The sequence below is a fragment of the Pinus tabuliformis genome, chromosome 3_2 (assembly GCF_031772625.1).
Source record: "Pinus tabuliformis cultivar Carrire ecotype Pingquan chromosome 3_2, CPIR1, whole genome shotgun sequence".
Lineage (NCBI taxonomy): Eukaryota > Viridiplantae > Streptophyta > Pinopsida > Pinales > Pinaceae > Pinus > Pinus tabuliformis.
The window spans coordinates 806391629-806412883 of NC_142302.1; the positions used below are offsets into that span (position 1 = coordinate 806391629).

At 38.8% G+C, this 21255-nt stretch overlaps 2 pseudogenes; both read left to right on the top strand.

Annotated features, from left to right (window-relative positions):
• Positions 1-11693, top strand: part of LOC149183047 (uncharacterized) — a 38642-nt pseudogene extending 26949 nt beyond the window's left edge.
• A 139-nt stretch (positions 11694-11832) lies between these two features.
• Positions 11833-14414, top strand: LOC149183048 (uncharacterized; annotated as a pseudogene).
• Positions 14415-21255: the final 6841 nt, after the last annotated feature.

Genomic DNA, 21255 nt, shown 5'->3' on the forward strand with positions numbered 1-21255 from the left:
AATAGTAAATAAATTTTGTACTATATTCATTCTGATCTATGGGGACCATCTCTTGTGGTATCATATGGAGGTGTTTTATATTTTTTAACATTTATTGATGATTTCTCTCGAAAAGTTTGGGTCTTTATGCTGAAAAGGAAAGCTGATGTATTCAATGTCTTTAAACAATTTAAAGCAATGGTAGAAAAATGAACAGGCAAATCAATTAAATGTTTAAGAACTGACAATGGTGGTGAATTTACTTCTCTAGAATTTGAACAATATTGTAAGGATGAAGGAATTGCTAAACACAAAATTATTGTTTATACTCCTCAGCAACATGGTGTTGCTGAACGTATGAATCAGACTCTTATGGAAAGAGCCAGAAGCATGATCAGAAATGCTAACCTGCAAAAGGAGTTGTGGGCAGAAGTACTATCCACTGCTTGTTATTTAGTTAACAGATCACCTTTAGTAGCAATTACTTGTAAAATTCCAAAAGAAGTTTGGTCAGGTCAGTCTTGTGATTATTCACATTTAAGGATATTTGGTTGTGATGCCTATGCTCTTATTCCTAAAAATTAGCGTTCAAAATTATATCCAAAATCGAAATGTTATGTCTTTGTTGGGTATGACTATGTGGTGAAAGGATATAGGTTGTGGGATCCTACATTGCGGAAGATATTCATTAGTAGAGATGTAAAATTCAATGAATCTTCTCTTTTAAAATCAAATGTTGAAAGAATTGAACAGGAACAAGTATCTCCAAATCAACAAATTCAGTTGGAAGCTAGACCTTTTTTTGAAATTCAAAAGGAAGGAGAGACTTCTAGAGGAAAAGGTCTTGAAGATACAAAGGAAGTTGTTGAATTTTTTGAACCAGTTCAACAACCAATCACTCTAAGAAGGTCTACAAGGGAAAGAAAAACTCCCAAAAGGTATGAAGATTCTGCTTCATCTTTTTCTTTGATTACTGAAGATAAGGAACCTTCTTGTTATCAAGAAGCAGTAGATGATGCAGATAGTGAAAAATGGAAAATAGCTATGGAAGAAGAAATGGATTCCTTAGCCAAGAACAATACCTGGGATCTTGTAGAACTTCCTGAAGGGAGAAGTGTTGTTGGATGCAAATGGGTCTTCAAATTCAAACATAAAGTTGATGGAAGTATCTAAAGGTATAAGGCTAGACTAGTAGCGAAAGGGTATTCTTAGGTTGAAGGTATTGACTTTCATAAGATTATTTCACTAGTCGTAAAACTTGTTTCTATTCATACTGGGTTGGCACTAACTGCATTACTTAACCTTGAGTTAGAACAGTTAGATATTAAAACATCTTTTCTACATGGTGATTTGGATGAAGAGATATATATGGAACAACGAGAAGTTTTTGTAAAAGGTCGCAATAGAAGATTAGTCTGCATGCTCAGGAAATCATTGTATGGCCTAAGGCAGTCTCCCATGCAATGGTACAAGAAGTTTGACTCCTTCATGGTGAGCCAAAACTTTATTAGAAGTGATTATGATCATTGTGTATACTTTAAGAGTTTCAGTGGCATATTCATTATTTTAGTTTTGTATGTTGATGATATGCTTATTGCAAGAAAAAGCATGGAAGAGATCAACAGGTTAAAGGCTCAGCTCTCTAGGACGTTTGATACGAAGGATCTTGGAGCAGAAAAGCATGTCTTGGGCATGGAGATACACAAAGACAGGAAAAATGGTAAGCTTTGGTTATCACAGCAGAAGTATGTGGAAAGAGTACTTGAAAATTTCTTTATGAATAGTGTGAAACCTATTGATGTTCCATTAGCTTCTCATTTTAAGCTTTCTTCGGTTTTGAGTCCTAGAAATGATGAAGAAAAGTATTATATGTCTCATGTCCCATTTGCAAATGTTGTAGGCAACTTAATGTATGTGATGGTATCTACATGACCTGACATTTCACATGCAGTTGGAGTTGTCAGCAGGTTCATGGCAAATCCACGTGAAGAACATTGGCAAGCAGTGAAATGGGTGCTTTGATATCTAAGAGGCACAAGTGACCATTGCATCATCTTTATTGGTAGTGAAGGATCAATCTGTGGATATGTAGATGCTGATTATGCAAGTGATTTGGAAAAAAGGAGATCTACTACAGGTTATGTCTTTACTCTTGCAGGTGGAGCAATTAGTTGGATGTCAAAGCTTTAAGAAACAATTGCGTTGTCCACTACCGAAGCAGAATATATAGTTGCTTCAGATGCCCATAAATAAGCAATCTGGTTAAAGGGTCTACGTGATGAGATTGGAAGGATGCGGGAGAGAGTGAATGTACTCTGTGATAGTCAGAGTGCTATTCAGTTGGCTACAAATCTAGCTTATCACAACAAGACCAAGCACATTGATGTAAGGTATCATTTTCTAAGACATGTTATCGATGGCAGAAAAGTAGCTCTCAAGAACGAGCATACACAAGAGAATTGTGCAGACATATTCATGAAGCCAGTTACAGTAGAGAAGTTGCGATGGTGTTTAGATTCTCTTGGCTTGAAGAAGAGATGATGATTGGGCATGGGCAAGGGATTAGGAAAATTGTTGTTAAGGTGGAGTTTGTTGGAATTTGACAACTAATTGTGTAAATATGTGTAAAAATTCTATTTATTGCCAAGTTAGTTTTATACCAAAATAACAGTTATGTAACAGAGGATGCTCTTATAAAATGATGAATGCTTGAACTATTGTAATCAAGGAGAATCATTGTTGATTGAATAGAAAATCCAATCCATTGCCCTGTGGATGTTTCCTTGACACCTGTCAAGGTTTTACCACGTGAAAACATTGTGTTTTTTACTTATGCCTTTTCATTCAGTTTCATTTATACATTTCTTGTTTAATTAACCGCTTGGCCAACATATCAAGGGGAAGGGTTTCGAAGGTTGAAGACACTGGTGGAGATCTCGAGGAAGGAAAAAAAACACTAAGACATGCACTACAAGAACATGAGTTCTGTCAGTGAATTTGATCCCTACGAATGCTATTGAATGAGTGATGGTGATTTCCATACAGGTGCCCAGACCAACATGACCTAGAATAGTTGTTGCTTGATGGCTAGGCATAAATATTTACCCGAGATATGATAGACCATTTGTTTGATGCCTACACTGGAGAAGCTCCTCTTCACAGTAAATTTGATATGGCAATGTTATTTTGACGGGATGCTGGCATTTAGAAACTTGTTGATGCCCACAAATTCCGGCGGTAAAAGGTCTTCTGCAACAAAATTAAAGCATAAATAGGGCATGATTCTTAGGACAAAGAAGCCAAATTGTGGTGAACTAGACTCCAACATAAATATGAAGACGCTACTCCAATAGCTTTACAATGCCCTAATAAGCCACTCACAGACATTGCCTGAGCAGAAACGTTCAACCAGATTCGAAGACGCGATTTAGATCTCGTGGAAGACGATTGGTGCAATAAAAGTTGCAGCAGGATGGTTCAAAGTCATTGCACTGGGTCACGAAATAAGCAATAAAATTTTTCTAGCCCTAAAAGGGTTGGATTGGTATAGTTTAAAATTTTGAAAGGGTTAAAAAATGTTCTGTTTGAGTATTTATGCATAAATAGTGTTGAATTCTCAAACCAAAATTTTTACATAGATAATAAGACATTTACCATTCTCAGACCAAAAAAATGACACAAGAAATATAACATGTACGAGGAATAAGAGTATTTGTGAATTATGACATTTGTGAGTTGTTTGTTTTGTTCATTAGAAGTGCTTGTAAAATTTTGGTGGATGAGATAGTTTAATGTGGTTTTGAGCTTGTCATTAACTGAAGATAAGATAAGATAATTATATTTATGTCCAAATAATGACCAAAAAATAGGTCAAAGGGACTATTTAGTACAATGGCGTCCATACAATGAGGAAGAACCAAACGGTCTCCTATAAAAATTACAATGCATGAATATAAAAGGTACAATGTAGGAAAATAAAAGATACAATGTATGGAATGCCCCAATGGAGAAGATACAAGAACTAATGGGTTTGAGGATTAGAACCATCTCTCCTAACATCTGAGGATGGCTGAAGAACACTAAAGAAAACTCCACAAAGTTTGTTGGCCCGATGATGGGCCAGTGTGAGGTGAAGATTGTCCACTAAATCGTTGTCTGGGGGAGTTCACGCATTGTTGAGGTTTGGAATACCTAGTCCGTCTCTTAGGGATGGATTTGAGATGGGTTTTCTACTAAGATCTTGTGTGGCAAGGTGAGGTCCCATAGATCCTCACTGATCTAGAGCCTAGATATGAAACGGTATCAATCGGTCCCTTGGTACCCCTATCTCAAGGTAATACCCAAAAAAATGTCGTGATCCTCTGTGTGGGGTATGGTCTAATGGGAAGGTGAAGAATATGCACTCAGAACCTAAGACCCTCCTCCATATATAGGGCCAAACATCTATGATCAGGATACCTGAAAAATTCTGCAAGGGTTTGAGAGTCTCTGAACAAGCAATGGAACCTTCCTCTCATATCGTAGTAGATAGGGCATTCAAAAATAAAGTTCACCTCGGTCTCTACATCCTGTGAATGAAATACCTATTATATGTTTTCTGTTCTATCATTCTGGTGGTCTGTCTCTACCCGATGTCTATGAGAACATACTCTGAACTAGCCTAAAGGAATGTGAAGATCATGCATCTAGTGGTGAAATGTATACTAGGGTCGAACAATGAACTCATCTCTCAAATCCAAGAATTTCTCATCATAGAAGGCCATATTTGGGCACAACCCTCCCAGAGGATTGACCCAGGTGACCTGGACGAATTACCTATAGATGTCCTCCCTGATGACCTTGTTCAACTCCTGTCTAGTAGATATAAGGTGACCAGGAGCATTGAAAGAATATCAGAAAGGAGGGAGATGATCCAACTGAATGCCCACTAACTCTAAGAGATCTGAAACTCATGTAAACCAACATATATCTCGGCCCAAGGGAGTAGGAGCGGGCAATAGACTCAGAAGAGAAATATGCGAAGTAAAGGTACGGTCCCTACTCTTTGTCGAGTCTATAAATCCACGGACACGATGCAAGAATGACACCAAACTGAAGACTATCTCAAGCTAAAAGGGCTAAGCTCCAAAATATGCAAGGATGATGCACTGAGGTACTGCCTGTTTGCATATAATGATGAGGCAGAGAAGAAGAATCTAGCCTCTCTCAACTGAAGCCCAATTTGACTCAAGTAAATAAGGTCCCGAAATCTTTGAGCCATATAGAACAATGGGACAAATGAAGGTGTCCGTGAGGCTCATCTTGGACGAGATGTCCTAGAAGTGATTTCAAAAGCATTGTCTCTCAAGAAGGGTTAAGTATCCATATCCTTTACTGATCCGAGGATGAAGTGCTGGTAGAATACTTAAGTGGGGACCTAAAAATTGCACCCCCAAGCACGTATACGTGTTGGTGATTTCAACCTCCTCAAATATGAATAATAAGTGAAGCTTCGAAGTTTTCTTTGCCCCATTGAAGATCATAACCTTGGTTTTACCAGGTTGACAATTAACTATGAGAGATCACAAAACAAAGCTAAGGCATCCAACTTCCTTTGTAATACTTTTGGAGACGATGAGAGGAGGACCACGTCGTTAGAAAAGAGTAGAATAGATATCAAAACCTGGTGAAGAATACAACCATTAGTGTCTTTGATATGCTCGTGTAGAAAAGCCTCCAACTCATCAATATAGATCCCAAACAGTGTAGAGGATAATGGACAACCCCGTTTAACCCCAACAGTGCTTCAGATGAAATCAGACATCCCATGAGCCATGTAAAGACGACCAATGAATTACTCATATAGACATGTAATAGCTGTCAATAGGGTCATTGAGATGCTAATATCTCTGAGTCTTTAGAGTAAGGTTTCCCTCAAAACAGAGTCAAAAATTTTCTGAAAATCTACGAAACAACAGTAGACTTTCGAAGAGTGGTGTCATGCCTCCTCAATCACAGTGCAGAGGGTGAAGATGTGGTTAATGGTGTGATGAGTTGGGTGAAAACATGCTTGTCCCCTAGCTCTAAGTTGTCTCTACTCAAGCTCACTGGAGATCTTCCTATATAGAATAGTAACATACAACTTCAAGAACATGTGGCCCACCATGATCATTATGTAGTTATTGTGATTTGAGATGGAACCTAATTTTTGGATTGGGTGGATGATGTGGTGTGACCATGCCAGTGGAAATCCTTCAAGGACTACATGATTGAAGAGATCAACCAAGTAGCTAACCAAAGCATGGAAACTGTGTTTAAATAACTTTGCTTGGTAGCCTTCCTCATCAGCTTCTTTGCCTCTCTAATATCTTTGTCTGAGAATAGGTAACAGGAAGGGGTTGGGGAGCTAACATGAATTTGGCCCTACCCCGGAATATCATAAAGGTTGGAAGTGTGAGAGAACATGGATGTAGGGTCGAGGTCAGATGGAAAAGGGAAGCACCGGGGAAAGATGGTATGCAAGAATTGTTTAGGGAAGTGGGCAAGGAGAGAAGAAAGATACCATCTTCTATGAGAGACAAAGAGTCGTTTCTTGCGACGAAGGAGATGATGATAAGAAGCTTTGAGTTCAAGGTAGAAGGGTTGAGAGTGGGTGAAAGAATATCAAAGTTCTTGATGTAGAGTATTGCATTCATCATTGTACCATTTTTTCATGGGGCAAGATCTAAATTTTCAGGAGATAGAAGTGGAATGAGGGAAGGATTTGAGTGTTGCTTCCCAAATGGAAGATGAAAGATGGGTGTATTTAGTGGAAGAAGAATAAATCAAGGAGAATTGGGTCTCTTATGGGAGCATCTTGCATAGTGTAGATGAGAAGATGTCAGGGTCACCTTTGTCAAATCGAAAGGTGGTCCGAGGTGGGTCCCTAGGGGAAGGATGGGGTGGAAGGGGAGGGTCAAGCCAGAGAGAGAAGGAAATAAGTGCATGATCATCTAGGGTGAGGGGGGGCTGGGGGGACAAAGATATGGAAAATAAAAGGGAGCAATTTCTAGCTAGCGAGGACATAATCAACTACACTCGCACCCTTGCCATATGGCCGACACGTGAAAAAGCGGGAGTTTGGGAAACATGGGAGATCATATAAAATTAACAACTCCTACGATTCCCCAACTGCAATAGATGCTTACTAAAAACTGTAGTTGGCCCCAAAGCATCATTTGACATTCGGTCAAGCCCTACTAAATCTATATCTATTCCCTGGGTACAAAACACATCCTCTGATTAATAGTGGAGAGGGACTTAGAGATCTCTTGTACGAGCATTGATGTCATATAAGAGGATGAATTCCCCAACAATAAAGTATTGGGTGATGCCGGTGTACAAGTTTATAAAGGGGTCCCCATTTGAGCCATTATGGATGGAAAATGGTGAAGAGGTTGGGGGAAAGTAACATGCTACAATGTAGATGTCCCTCAAAGGAGAGACTCCGACGCTAATTTGAATCCACATAAACTTGGAAAAATCATCTTCGGCTACCAAAGATACCCTATTTCAGAGTGAGTCACTAGCTAAACAAGTGACTCCACCTGATCCTATGAGCCCTCCCGAGCTCCTCATCTCCTACTTGTAAATGGAGAGCCAATGGTAACTTGCAATATCTAGGAGAGGTCGAACAGGGCTTGCATGAGTCTTGGTCACGAAAAGGATGTATGCTGATTCAATTGTGTCATAAAAAAGTCTCGCGATGAACAAAAATATCTATTTCCACTCCCAAAATGGATAGATATTCATGTGCCCTGTCGTCTCCCAAGCGGGCCTGTCATTTGGAACCTCCAGTTCGAGGTTACCACCCAGGTGGGAATGAGTTCTGAATGAATACCCAAATATTCCTAATAACTGCACATTTCCTTGTCTGTTGTGTTTCCATAACTTGTTCTCTAGATTGCTTAAGTTCGAAAACTTGTGCTTGATTGAGGTCCTCATCAAAGAAAATCCTGCTGGGGATAGAAAACAACTTCTTCTTAGCCCCGAGGGCATAGAGTCGATCAGACATAGTCTAAAACCTGAGGAAGTGAGTGGAGTCATAGCCCAGCCAGGCTATGTCCAGAGTTATATGGGGGAAGGGTAAGGGTATCCGGAAGGAACCTAGTCCCCACTTCCATAAGATCTGGAGAGGAGTGAGGTAAGGGGAGACCTCTCACCTTGATATTTAGTACTCTTGCTCATCTGGTGCGTTATTCCACAATTTTTTCTTTCCCCACCTCCTCAACTGTTGCAAGAGGGGTATGATTTCTATCCTTTTCCCGAACCGGTAGTGCCTAAGAATTGATGTGTGTTTCAATTTCTTTTTTGAAGGTGGCCTGTTGGGATCGGATTTGCTTGCTTTTAAGGTCGATAATTTCTACATGCAATGTGTCATTTGGAGGATGGATATTTTCCTGCTTTTTTCTTTCATATATTATCTTCTTAAAGGATAAAGTATCCCCTTCCACCTCTGAAACTCTGGTAGAGAGGGTGTGTATTTCTGAACAGAGCTTCTTGTTTTCAATTTCTAGAAATTCCATTTTTTACAGCATTTTTTTTACCTGGGTTGTCAAAAATGAGAAATTCAACTCCATTGCTTTTTTATGGACCCCAGTTTCAAGTTGTACCCCTTGAACCTCAGTCACTATTACTAAGGGTTCAGGCAAAGCTAGGGGCTCTGATAAGATTTCAAGGAATTATTCAATGTCCATGTCTAAGTCCATCAGAAGTACTATAAAAATACTGCACAAAAAAGGAATTTTACTTCAGTTGGTATACTGTTGATTCCTAGTATTTGTCAAACACTTAGCATGAATCCTCTCTTCCTTTCCTATTCTGCGCCTTTGTTGTTTCTATCTGTAGTAGTTTCCTAGAACCCTTCCCCCACTACTCCCCTGCTAGGTGTTGCAAAGAAATTAAATAATATAATAGAATTTCAGACAATATGGTGCTTTCACTATGCCTATCACTGATAATTTCTAGTGCAGGAAAACCTATTTCACAAAAAATATAGCACTAGGGGAAGACAGAACCTAGTGCGTTAAAACTCTTCCATGTGCGCTCAAGGAAGTGAGAACGTGGCTCATAACACACACACCATTTAATTTATTTTTTCTAACTCACTAGACAATTTTCTGTGTTCTATGGTGATCCAAAATGGATCTTAAACCCTCTAAACCTCTATGTCTTCAAATATCAGAAAACACTATCACATGGAAAAACACTAAGAATTGGCAGAAACAGAGCTAAGTGGAGGTTCAAATGACATTGCACCAGAGCCGTCAGATCAGACCGATCAATGGTCCAGATCAAATCAGTGGATCACATCGGAGGGTTTGGGGATATCACATCAGCGGAGTGTATTGGGGACGGCCCGAGGGGAAATCAATTGCGATTGGCGACACAGCTCGAACCATTGATCGAGCTTTTAGATCGAGGACTACGATTACACCATCGCATCGTAGGTTTCCAAGGGAAGGACTTACCAAAGGCCCAGAGACAAAAGCGATATGCGATTTGCGACTTATCACTTCACACAGAACCAAAAGGGAAGGACCCAAAGCATAGCAAAGCGCTGAAGTGTGATAGCGATCGGTGATATGCGATTGGGATATATCGCATCGCAAAATCACATCGCAACAATACAAAGGGGCGAAGACCCATAGCCCATGCGATTTACGATAGCAATCAAGGTAGACCCGAAAGGGTTTATAAATGACTCTATAAAATTTGAGTTCCAATATAAAAGTGTTTGTCAGGCTTTTTCTGTGTATTGGTGTATTTCAATTATAAAACCGAAATACAAAGGAGACATGGCATATGGCGCTACAACGATAAAACTCGGACCCGAAAGGATTTATGAATGAAACTTTATGTTATTTGGGTTCCGTGGTAAATGGTATTTTGGATGGGCTCTGCTCGATCCCATATGTTATCACTTAAGAAAAAATATTTTAAATTCTGAACATCAATTTTTTAAATTTGTCAAAGGGTTGGTGTCAGTTTTGGGTCTAGTCTTTTCATCTTATTTTAGAGTCTAAAGAGTTTGAATAGGAGTCTTGTTAAGAGTCTTGTTGGTATGTCAAAAGGGGTCAATTCTCTGCTTTAGTCTATCATTGGTCTCATATCTCACATGAATATCATATGTCGAAACTCGTTTCAAAGTTCTTATGCGCAGAAACCCTGTCTAGGTGATTTCGTAGCGCAAAACCCAGATTTTGAACTGGCTGCGCTACGAAATCAGAGATTCGTTATGATCCATAGCAAATTTCACCCAGCTGTCATATTTATCAAAATCCGTTGTGTTTACATCAACAGTTGTCAGCTTATACACTTCGTCTATCATATCCAACTGCTTATCCTCATCATTAGGTCGTTAGGTGTCTTGGTACTGGCACATGTTTGCAGTTATACTTTGCTCTGTAGTTTTGGTCATTCAACTAGGCTTTTTGAAATGGTATCACAACAATCAGGGAAATTCCCTTCTGGCTTTTGCATCTGTTCTTTGGATTTGGGGCAGTCTGAAACTATTCCTTGTAAACAGTCTTGAGCTCAGTTTTTAGGGATATTTTCATTATACTGGATATTCTGTTTTTTGAGATTTTTCGCCCAGCTGAAAGACACACTTGAGATCCGCAATTTTTATAAGAACGGCCTCAAAATTACATATTGGGAAATGCAAACTATCTCCTGGTCATCTGTGTTGGAAAAAACCGTTCAATTTCAAAGCATTCAGCGACTCTGTGTTGTCAAAGATCTTTCAGGTCATGATGTTGTAATGTGTATCATGCGCAAAGACAATTTCTTAATCAGGATGTTGAACAAGGGTGTGCTTGCCATGCCTATTCCTCGGTGGGTTCCTGGTGCAGGTCCTGTGGTTCATAAAGCCAATGGCACTGAGAATCGCCTGATGTTGACAAAGACTCTGGAATGGACCCTAAACTGGTGTATATTGCAAAACATGTTTGACAGGAATTTTTCTATTCGAATGGATTTCATCTTAGTTTTCCAGTGGTCTTGATCCAGTGCATTTTCACGAGTATCCTGTATCGTGTTCCATTCTGCATACACATATTCTCAAGAGCGCTTGGTATGGGAATGCAAATTTTTGCCATCTTGGCAAAAGGTAGCAATAGTGAAGCGTCGTTTCTTCTTCTGTTACTTTTCGTTGGTCACACAGTTCGGATGCTTATTACTTTTGTTTAAGACTAAGAAGGTGGATATAGCTTCTTCAACTCACTGTCCCAACTGCTCCTGAATGATGTAACTCAAAGTGGTCCACGTGAGCAGTTATTGATGCTGCCTTTACTTAAACAAGCGCCAAATCTCAGAAACATCTTATCAGGTATCCTGAATTTGAAAGTCACTAAGAAAAAGGAACTTGATGAAACTATCTATCAGAAGGCTGTTCTAAATAATGCTCCCCACAGAGCTCTTGGTGGTTTCGCTGGTGGATTTTGTGGTGTTTCTGGCCTGAAATCCAATCGGCCTCCTGTTATAACAAACACCACCATATCTACCAACAACTCGTCCAGCAAAATTGGATTCTCAGATACTTCATTTGCTGACTCTTGGCCATATAGCTTAGGTGTTTTCATATCCCCCAGTGCAGACAACAATGTGGATAATATACTAAGTACAAGCGCTGGATCCTGTTCATGTGTGAATTATATTCGAATCTGCACAATCAAATCCATTCTAGGGCCATTTGAGCTTTCAGCGTTGTCTGTTACTGAGTAGATTATTTTCTATTTAGAGCTTCAACTGCAAGTGTTCTCTTGTGGGTTTCTCTTACCCTATGAAAATATGTGGAGAGAGGGGGTCCTCTAATAGAGTATGAAAGGTGGATAGCAGCAGGAGAACTCATGGCAGGTGACACATGTCAGGAAGAGACCCTCAGAGCTTCCCAGATATTATATGATGAGCTGGTAGATGCAGCTGAATCTTGTGGATTGGAAAGATCCACACCTTCTAATAAATCCAACAGCTGGTTCTCATTCATAAAGCCACAAGCTTCTTTGTTACCTGTTCGTGGTTTGTACATATATGGTGGGGTAGGCACAGGCAAAACAATGTTAATGGACATGTTCTATGAGCAACTGCATGAATCTTGGAGGAAGAAGAGAATTCACTTCCATGATTTTATTTTGGATGTACATAGCCTTCTTCAAAAGAAAAGAGGTCTAAGTGATCCTTTGGATGCTGTTGCTAATGATATTTCAAGTGAAGCAATTATGTTGTGCATTGATGAGTTCATGGTAACAGATGTGGCAGATGCATTGATCCTGAATCGGATGTTTAGATATTTATTTAACAAAGGAATTATCTTGGTTTCCACTTCCAACAGGGCTCCTGATAATTTATATGAAGGTGGTCTTCAGAGGAATCTATTCTTGCCTTTCATCTCACTTTTGAAGGAGCGATGTGTTGTTCATGAGATTGGATCTTCCACTGACTATCGAAAGCTCACTTCAGCTCAGAAAGGATTGTATTTTTGTGGCAAAGATTCTTCTCGTTTGCTCAAAGAAAAATTTCAAGAATTGATAAGTGGATATATGGCCACTCCAACAGCTGTTGAAGTTGTCATGAGACGGACATTACAGATTCCTTTTGGAGCCAATGGTTGTGCTTATTTCCAGTTTGAAGACCTCTGTCAGAAACCTTTGGGTGCAGCAGATTATTTTGGGCTTTTCAAGCATTTTCCATACTCTTGCACTGGAAGGCATACCTACTTTTGGAGTACACAACAGGACATCAGCATATCGTTTTGTCATATTAGTTGATGTAATGTATGAGAACAAGGCAAAGCTACTTTGTGCAGCATAGGCATCACCAGTGACAATCTGTTCAAGCAGCTTCGAAGAGGTTTTGTCTTCACACAGGTATATGGGAAAGGTCTACAGCACATGAGGAACGTGGCACTCCAATACATTTTTGTGATCAAAGAAGAACAACGTGGTGAATTGGTTTCGAATATCATTAAGGAAACCTAAAGCAGAAAAACAGGGGCAGCTTCCTACTTTTCAGGAGCAGTAAAGAGATGATACATTAAGGACTAGCAAGGAGTTTTAAAAACATCCACCAAAGCTAAACTGAAGGAGACCACTTGTCAGAGAACGAGATTTGATTGTAATCAATGCTATTACCAGCATGATGTAGAGTTAGACTCCTAATTTTCTTAGGTTTCTGAAACTTCTAGTTAGCAGCTTATTGCATTCAATAGTTAGTTAAAGTTTGAATAGGTGTCATAGCAAGCAGAATTTGAGTTCCCCTCATGCTGGAGGAGGAATCTCAGCTATGTAAATAATTCTATAAATAAGAGAGAGAGAAATGGACCAAGGGTTGGAAAATTATTCAGAAAAGCTTTGATATTTGGCTTTATGTAAAGACTCTGTTTTAGTAATGCAATATTGGCTTTGCTTCTTAGGAATCAAGAGGGATTTGATGCTCAGAATGTGTTGTATTATTCTTTTCTCAATATTTGCAGTAGTATGAATGTGTAATTACTTAGAAATCACTCATGGTGCTCTAACTTCCTTTATACATTCATAGACTGTGTGGTCCTATATGTTTCTGGTATGTTCTAAATGTGTTGAATCTTGAATGCCCTGACTTCTATGTAAGGTTGATATCATTGTTATATTGAAACAATGTTGACTCCATAAGCCCAATGGATACTTCTTAATTGTGTTTCCACCACTTACATTTTTATCTTTGTTTCATAAGAGTTAGCCATCTTAATCATAATCAAAAAATCATTAATCCTTTGAGAGAGCCCTCTCAGGTTGGGGAGGCTAAGCCTCAGCCTAAAGTAGGTTTGAAATAGTTACTTAAGGTCTTCTTGGTCAGCAGCCTTCCAGGGTCTGATTTTGAGATAACACCATACATTGACCGACATGTAGCACGCAGCAAGGAGAGAGAAAACCGCTCTTTCGGGCAGGTGATCTCCGTGCAAGTAAGCCATCTGAAATGCACATTAGTTGTCAGATAAAATGGTCACAGATCAATGCTGTAGAATACACAAGCAGGTTGGATGATCAGGATGGATGTGAACCATCAAATGAGAATAGATCTATGGTGTGGGATGCCAAAGGACTGATAACGAACGAGGCATAATAGCCGCCCGATTCCTTTGTTTTAGAGTTTTTCCTGTGTATTTCTCTATGTAAATAAAGAAGCAATTCTTTGGTATTTTTCACCGTGCTAGTCTTTCTGTTTGAAAACAGGTGGCCACCATACCTTAAGCATTTTACAATGATTGTTTAATGCTCGACAGGGATTTGAATAGACAACGGCCAGGAGCTAGAAAGCCCAAGAATGTAGATGAACAGACAAAGCCGAGAGGCTTAAAAAGCCATCCCATAATAGAACAGAAAGAGAAGTCAGAGTTAAGAGATAGAGAGTCAGAGAAACACACAGCTATGAACAGTTGATCAGAAACACTAAGAGGGATAGTTTGTGCACTCTTTAGACTTGAGCTTTTTGAGTGAAATCCCTGTGTAATATCACTGTTGTTGTGTTATGGGTCTGATTGAGCTCACACCTGTAAACTTTGTTCTTGAAGGGTTGTGTTGAGACTCTGATTGAGCTGACACCTATAAACTATGTTCTTGAAGACATAATATAGAGGTTGACACTAAAAGCTGGACTAGGAGACGTAGCCAGGAAGTCTGGTGAACTCCTTCATTATTTGTTGTGTTGATATGTGTGTTTATTATGTTTTAAAATTGTTCATTGTCTATATTATTCACAATATTTTCGATCCGTTGCACTAAATAATATAGGCATTCCTGCACATGAGTTTGTAATACCTTGATATTGATTTAAGATCTCATTTTCAGATCAAGTGGTATCAGAGCATTTGGTATTGGTTTTGTTAAGGTTAGACAATCTTGTGTTGGATTTTCAATGCTAACTAGATTAAATCTCAGACTAGGAGAAGGAGAACTTGTTTAGGCTAATCCAGAGATTGGAAGAGTATATTCTCAAAGTAGAATGGCAGAATAAGCTCCACTGGGATCAAAATCTCAGTTCATGGATAGTTTTATGGCCATGCGAGCCATGGTGGAAGAGATGTATCTAGAGTTTAAGAAGGGTCGAGGTGAAAGCACTTCAACAGCTAAACCGAACAAAGGAGCAGAGGAACCTTTTCTAGTTGCCCCTCTAGAAGGGAAAGGGAAAGGGGAAATGCCTCCTCCACCATCTCCTCCATTATCACCTTCATCATCCTCATCATCTTCTAGCTCTTTTAAGAAGAAGAAGAGAACTTCCTTAATCAAATTAGATGTGAAGTTTGATTTGCCAATTTATGATGGAGAACTTAATGTAGAAAAGCTAGATATGTGGATAAGACAAATTGATGTATATTTTAGGGTACAGAACGTTGATTCAGAAAGGAAGAAGATTCAACTGGCTATCTTAGACTTGGAGGAACTGCACTAGTATGGTGGGAAGGCAAGACACATGCTGATATGCAAAAACATGGTAAAATAATTTCTACCTGGAATGAATTTGTTTCTTCTATCAAAAAGAAATTCTATCCTTTAGCTTACATGTAGTAGGCAATGATGAGTTGGCAAACTTTTCGTTAGTTGAAGGGTCAGAGTGTACAAAGTTATACTTAGGAATTCAAGAAAAGAGATTTAACTCTAGGTATATCCTTGGACTCACCTGAGACTTTATTGAAGTATATAGGTGGTTTGCATGGTTATTTAAAGCATACTATACTCTGTTTAATCCCACTAGCATAGATGATGTATCAGTTCAAGCAACACATCTAGAGGCTAGAGGTAAGAATGTAAACCCAGAGGTTGGCGGATCATCTAAATATTTTGTAAGCAAGAGAAAGGAAAAGAAGAAAATGAAATGGAAGGAGAGGAAAGCAAACACTGTAAAGAAGGATAAACCTTCATGCACTCATTGCAAGAAAGAAGGACACGATGAGGCACACTGCTGGTTTTTGCATCCAGAACAGAGACCTAAGAAGCTCGATGGAAGGAAGAAAAAGAATGCTGCTGCTATTCAGCAGGACTTGGGATCAGATTTAGGCGATGAAACAACAATTACAGCCACAGGTGTTAAAGGTAAGATTCTGAAGCATCCACAAGTAATTCTACACAATCTATTGATAATGAAAGTAATGAGAGGGAAAGAAATGAGCTTTTTCATATTAGAGTAATTTCCAAGCACAATAAGATTGATACTTTATTTGATAGTGGATCACAAGTAAATTTGATTTCTAAAACAATTGTAAAGAAGTTGGGATTACAAACAAAAACACATGAGAATCCATATCCATTAGGTTAGGTGTGTAATAAAACAAAGCTACAAGTAACGAGACAATGTAAACTTAGGTTTGCTATTGGATTAACATTTGTAGATGAGGTTGAGTTAGATATAGTTCCATTGGATATACGTGGTATTGTTTTGTGAAGTCCATACTTGTATGATAGGAAAGCTATTTTATATAGAGCTGAGAATAAGTATCAACTCACTAAAGATGGAATAGAATATATTATAAGAGCTCATAAACTCAAAGATAACTATTCTCTCATAAACTCAGGGCAGATGAGAAGAATTGTGAATTCAAGTAAGCAATTTTTACTAATGGTTGTAAAGGCAAAGGATCCTGAAAAATCCAATGCATTTGAAGGCTGTGATTCTAAAAAAAAGTTGATTTAGTTAAAATTCTTTCAGAGTATGGTGTTCTATTTCAAGAACCAAAAGGTCTGCCACCCAAGCAAGAAATAGTACATGATATTTGTTTGCAGCAAGATGCTCCATTACCTAACATTGGAATGTACAGGTTGTCAGCTTTAGAGAATGCAGAGATAAAGAAGAAGGTACAGGAGTTTCTTAATAAATGGTTTATATAACCAAGCACATCACCATGTGGATCTCCAATCGTGCTGGTAAGAAAGAAAGATGGTTCGTGGAGCATGTGCATTGATTATAGAGCACTAAATAAAATAACGATCAAGAATCATTATCCTATTACTCGTATTGACAATTTATTAGATCAATTGAAAGAAATAGTTTACTTTTCTAAGTTAGACTTTCGAAGTGGTTATCATCAGGTCAGAGTTGCAGAACAGGATGCATGGAAGACTGCTTTCAAGACAAAGCAAGGCCTTTATGAATGGTTGATTATTCCTTTTGGCTTAACTAATGCTCCTGCTAGATTTATGAGAGTCATGAATGATGTACTCAGATTATTTATTGATTATTTTGTAATTGTTTATTTAGATGACATTCTTGTTTTTAGTAAGACATGGGAAGACCATGTAAAGCATGTAAAGCAGACTTAGATGTTTTAAAAAGAGAAAATCTCTATGTAAAACTGTTAAAATGTGAATTTGGCAAAACATCTTTAAATTATTTGGGTTATATTGTAGGGGGTGGTGAATTGAAGATAGATCCCTCTAAGGTTGAAGTCATTGTGAATTGGCCTAAAACCAAATCTGCTACAGAGGTTAGGAGTTTCCCAAAGGCAGCACAATACTGGAAAAAGTTTATTGCTAACATTTCATTGATTACAGCTCCATTACATGCTTTAACAGGATTGAAACAGGTGTTTCAGTGGGGAGGCAAACAATAGAAAGCTTTCGATGCCTTAAAAGAGAAAAACAGTACAGCACCAGTACTTTCACTACCAAATCTTCAACATCCATTTGAGATTGAGACAGATGCCAGTGACTATGCCATGGGAGTAGTGGTCATGCAACACGGAAAACCCATATGCTATCATTATGAGACATTTACTTCTGCAGTAGTTAATTATCCCACATCTGATAAAGAATTCTATGCATTAGTACAAAGTGTGAAAAAGTGGAAACATTACCTAATGGGTAAAGAAACAATCATACATACATATCATCAACCACTTCAATATTTTCACTCACAAACTAAATTGCAACAATGAAGACATTATAGGTGGATGGGTTTTCTACAACAAGTTCATCTTGTCAGCAGGTATAAGAAGGGCATACACAATAAGGTTGCAGACATGTTATTAAGACCAATAAAAAATGCATCTACTATACCTAAGCATAAATCAATAATGCATGAAAGTTACACTGAACAATATGCTCAAGATGTAGATTTTAAAGATGTATATGCAACTTTAAGTCATGGCAAGCAAGTAGAAGAATTGGATTATTATGTAAAGGACCAATTATTATATCATTTGGGAAAGTTATGCATTCCACAAACTAAAAGAGTTAACACAATCCGAGAATCACATACTTCTCTCATATCAGGTCATTTTGGTGTAAGTAAAATAGTTGCACAATTGCAAAGGTTCTGTTATTGGCCAAGATTGCATGAGACAATTTCTAGATATATCAAAGGGTGTACTATGTGTGCTACAAGCAAGCCCAATAATCGGAAATTAGGATTGTATACTCCACTTCCAATTCCTTCTCATCCTTGGGAAAGTGTTTCCATGGACTTTGTTGGGGGATTTCCAAAGTCTAGGAAAGGTCATGACTATTTGTATGTTGTTGTGGATAGGTTCAGAAAAATGTGTATTTTGATACCATGTAACAAGCAGCTTACAGCTAAACAAAAAGCAAAGTTTTTCTTTCAGAATGTATGGGTTCATTTTGGGTTACCCACTTCTATTGTATCTGATCGAGATTCTCGATTTGTTGGGAAGTTTTGGTCAAGTTTATGGGAGTTGATGGACACCAGGTTGAAGAAGAGCACAACATTTCATCCACAAACAGATGGTTAGACAGAAGTGGTCAATAGGACAGTGATCCAGTTGCTCAAAGGCTATTACAGCAAGCATCCCAAGCTTTGGGATGAGCATTTTTGTTATGTGCAGCATGCTTACAACCGTGCCAAACACTCTTCTACTCAAAGATCTCCTTTTGAGAATTGTTTTTGTTTTATACCAAAGTCTCCCTTGGATTTTGTCTTTGGTAAAGACATAGCAGTTGATGGACACAGTGATGTGGACAAAGCAACCAAGTTCATTGAACAAATCCAGGAAATTCGCCAGGTAGTACAGGAACAACTGGAAAGAAGTCAAGCCAAGTACAAGGCAAGAGATGACAAGCATCGAGTTGAGCATTGTTTTCAAGTTGGTGATCAAGTCTAGCTGTACATCAGCAAAGATAGAATGCAAGGTGAGGGCAAGAAGCTAAAACCAATAAGGTATGGACCTTTCAAGATACTTGATAAAATTGGTGAAAATGCTTTTCGCCTTGATTTTCCAGCTTATATAGAGATCTATTTAGTCGTTAATGCAGAAAACTTGAGATTGTATGAAGCTTCATTGATTGAAGATCCTGAAGAGCAAAGTCAGTTGCCTTGTATTGAGGATTTTTTGCCTAAGTATCATAATGAGTTACAGGAGGACATAGTTCTAGGTAGGAAGGTAAGAACAATGCATCAAGGGGATGTTGAGTACCTGAGAGTAGGGCCCAAGGGTTCAAATCCAAGCAACACACAATGGATAGAAATTGGACAAGTGAGGGAATGGTATCCTCACTTGATCGATGCCTAAAACAACCTTTTGGTGGTCCAAAAGCTTTTCAGTGGGAAGGTGTGATCCAAAATGGATCTTAAACCCTCTAAACCTCTAACTCTTCAAATATCAGAAAACACTATCGCATGGAAAAACACTAAGAATTGGCAGAAATAGAGCTAAGTTGAGGTTCAAATGATGTTGCGTTAGAGCCATCGGATTGGACTGATCAATGGTCCAGATCAAATCGGTAGATCGCATCGGAGGGTTCGGTGATATCGCATCGGTGGAGTGTATCGAGGATGGCCCAAGGGGAAATGCGACTGTGATCGGTGACATAGCGCGAACCGTTGATTGAGCACACAGATCAACGGCTATGATTACACCATCGCATCACAGGTTTCCAAGGGAAGGACTTACCAAAGGCCCAGAGACACAAGCGATAGGTGATTTGCGACTTATTGCATCCTACAGAACCAAAAGGGGAGGACCCGAAGCATAGCAAAGTGCCAAAGTGTGATAGTGATTGGTGATATGCGATTACGATATATCGCATCACAATGATACAAAGGGGCGAAGACCCATAGCCTGTGCGATTTGCGATAGTGATCAAGGTGGACCCGAAAGGGTTTATAAATGCGGCTCCATAAAATTTTAGTTCCAATATAAAACTGTTTTGTCGGGATTTTTCTGTGTATTGGTGTATTTCCATTATAAAATTGAAATACAAAGGAGACATGGCATATGGGACTACAGCGATAAAACACGGACCCAAAAGGATTTATGAATGCAACTTTATGGTATTTGGGTTCCGTGGTAAATGGTATTTCGGGTGGGATTCAAGCGGTAACTGGTACTGGACAGGCTCCACCTGATCCCATACACTAACCGACATGTAGCATGCAACAAGGAGAGAGAAAACCACTTTTTCGGGTGGGTGATCTCCGTGCAAGTAAGCCATCCGAAATGCACATCAGTCATCAGATTAAATGGTCACAGATCAATGGTGCAGAATGCACAAGTAGGATGGATGATTGGGATGCATGTGAATCTTCAGATGAGAATAGATCTATGATGTGGGATGCCAAAGGACCAATAACAAATGAGGCATAATAGTCGCCCGATTCCTCTGTTTTAGAGTTTTTCTTGTGTATTTCTCTATGTAAATAAAGAAGCAATTCTTTGGGATTTTTCACTGCGCCAGTCTTTTCATTTGAAAACATGTGTCCACCATACCTTAAGCGTTTTACAATTATTGTTGAACGCTCAATAGGGAGTTGAACGGACAGTGGCCGAGAGCCAGAAAGCCCAAGAATGTAGATGAACGGACAGAGCCAAGAGGCTTAAAAAGCCATCCCATAACAGAACAGAAAGAGAAGTCGGAATTCAAAGATAGAGAGTCATAGAAACACACAACTACGAATAGTTTATCAGAGGCACTAAGAGGGAGAGTCTGTGCACTCTTTAGACTCGAGCTTTTTGACTTAAATCCCTGTGTAATATCACTGTTGTTGTGTTATGGCACTGATTGAGCTCACACCTGTAAACTCTGTTCTTGAAGGGTTGTGTTGAGACTCTGATTGAGCTCACACTTGTAAACTCTGTTCTTGAAGACATATTGTAGAGTTTGACACTGAAAGCTAGACTAGGAGATGTAGATAGGACGTCTGGTGAACTCCTTGATTATTTGTTGTGTTGATGTGTGTGTTTATTATGTTTTAAAACTATTCATTATCTATATCATTCGCAATCTTTTCGATCTGTTGCACTAAACAATATAGGCATTCCTGCACATGAGTCTG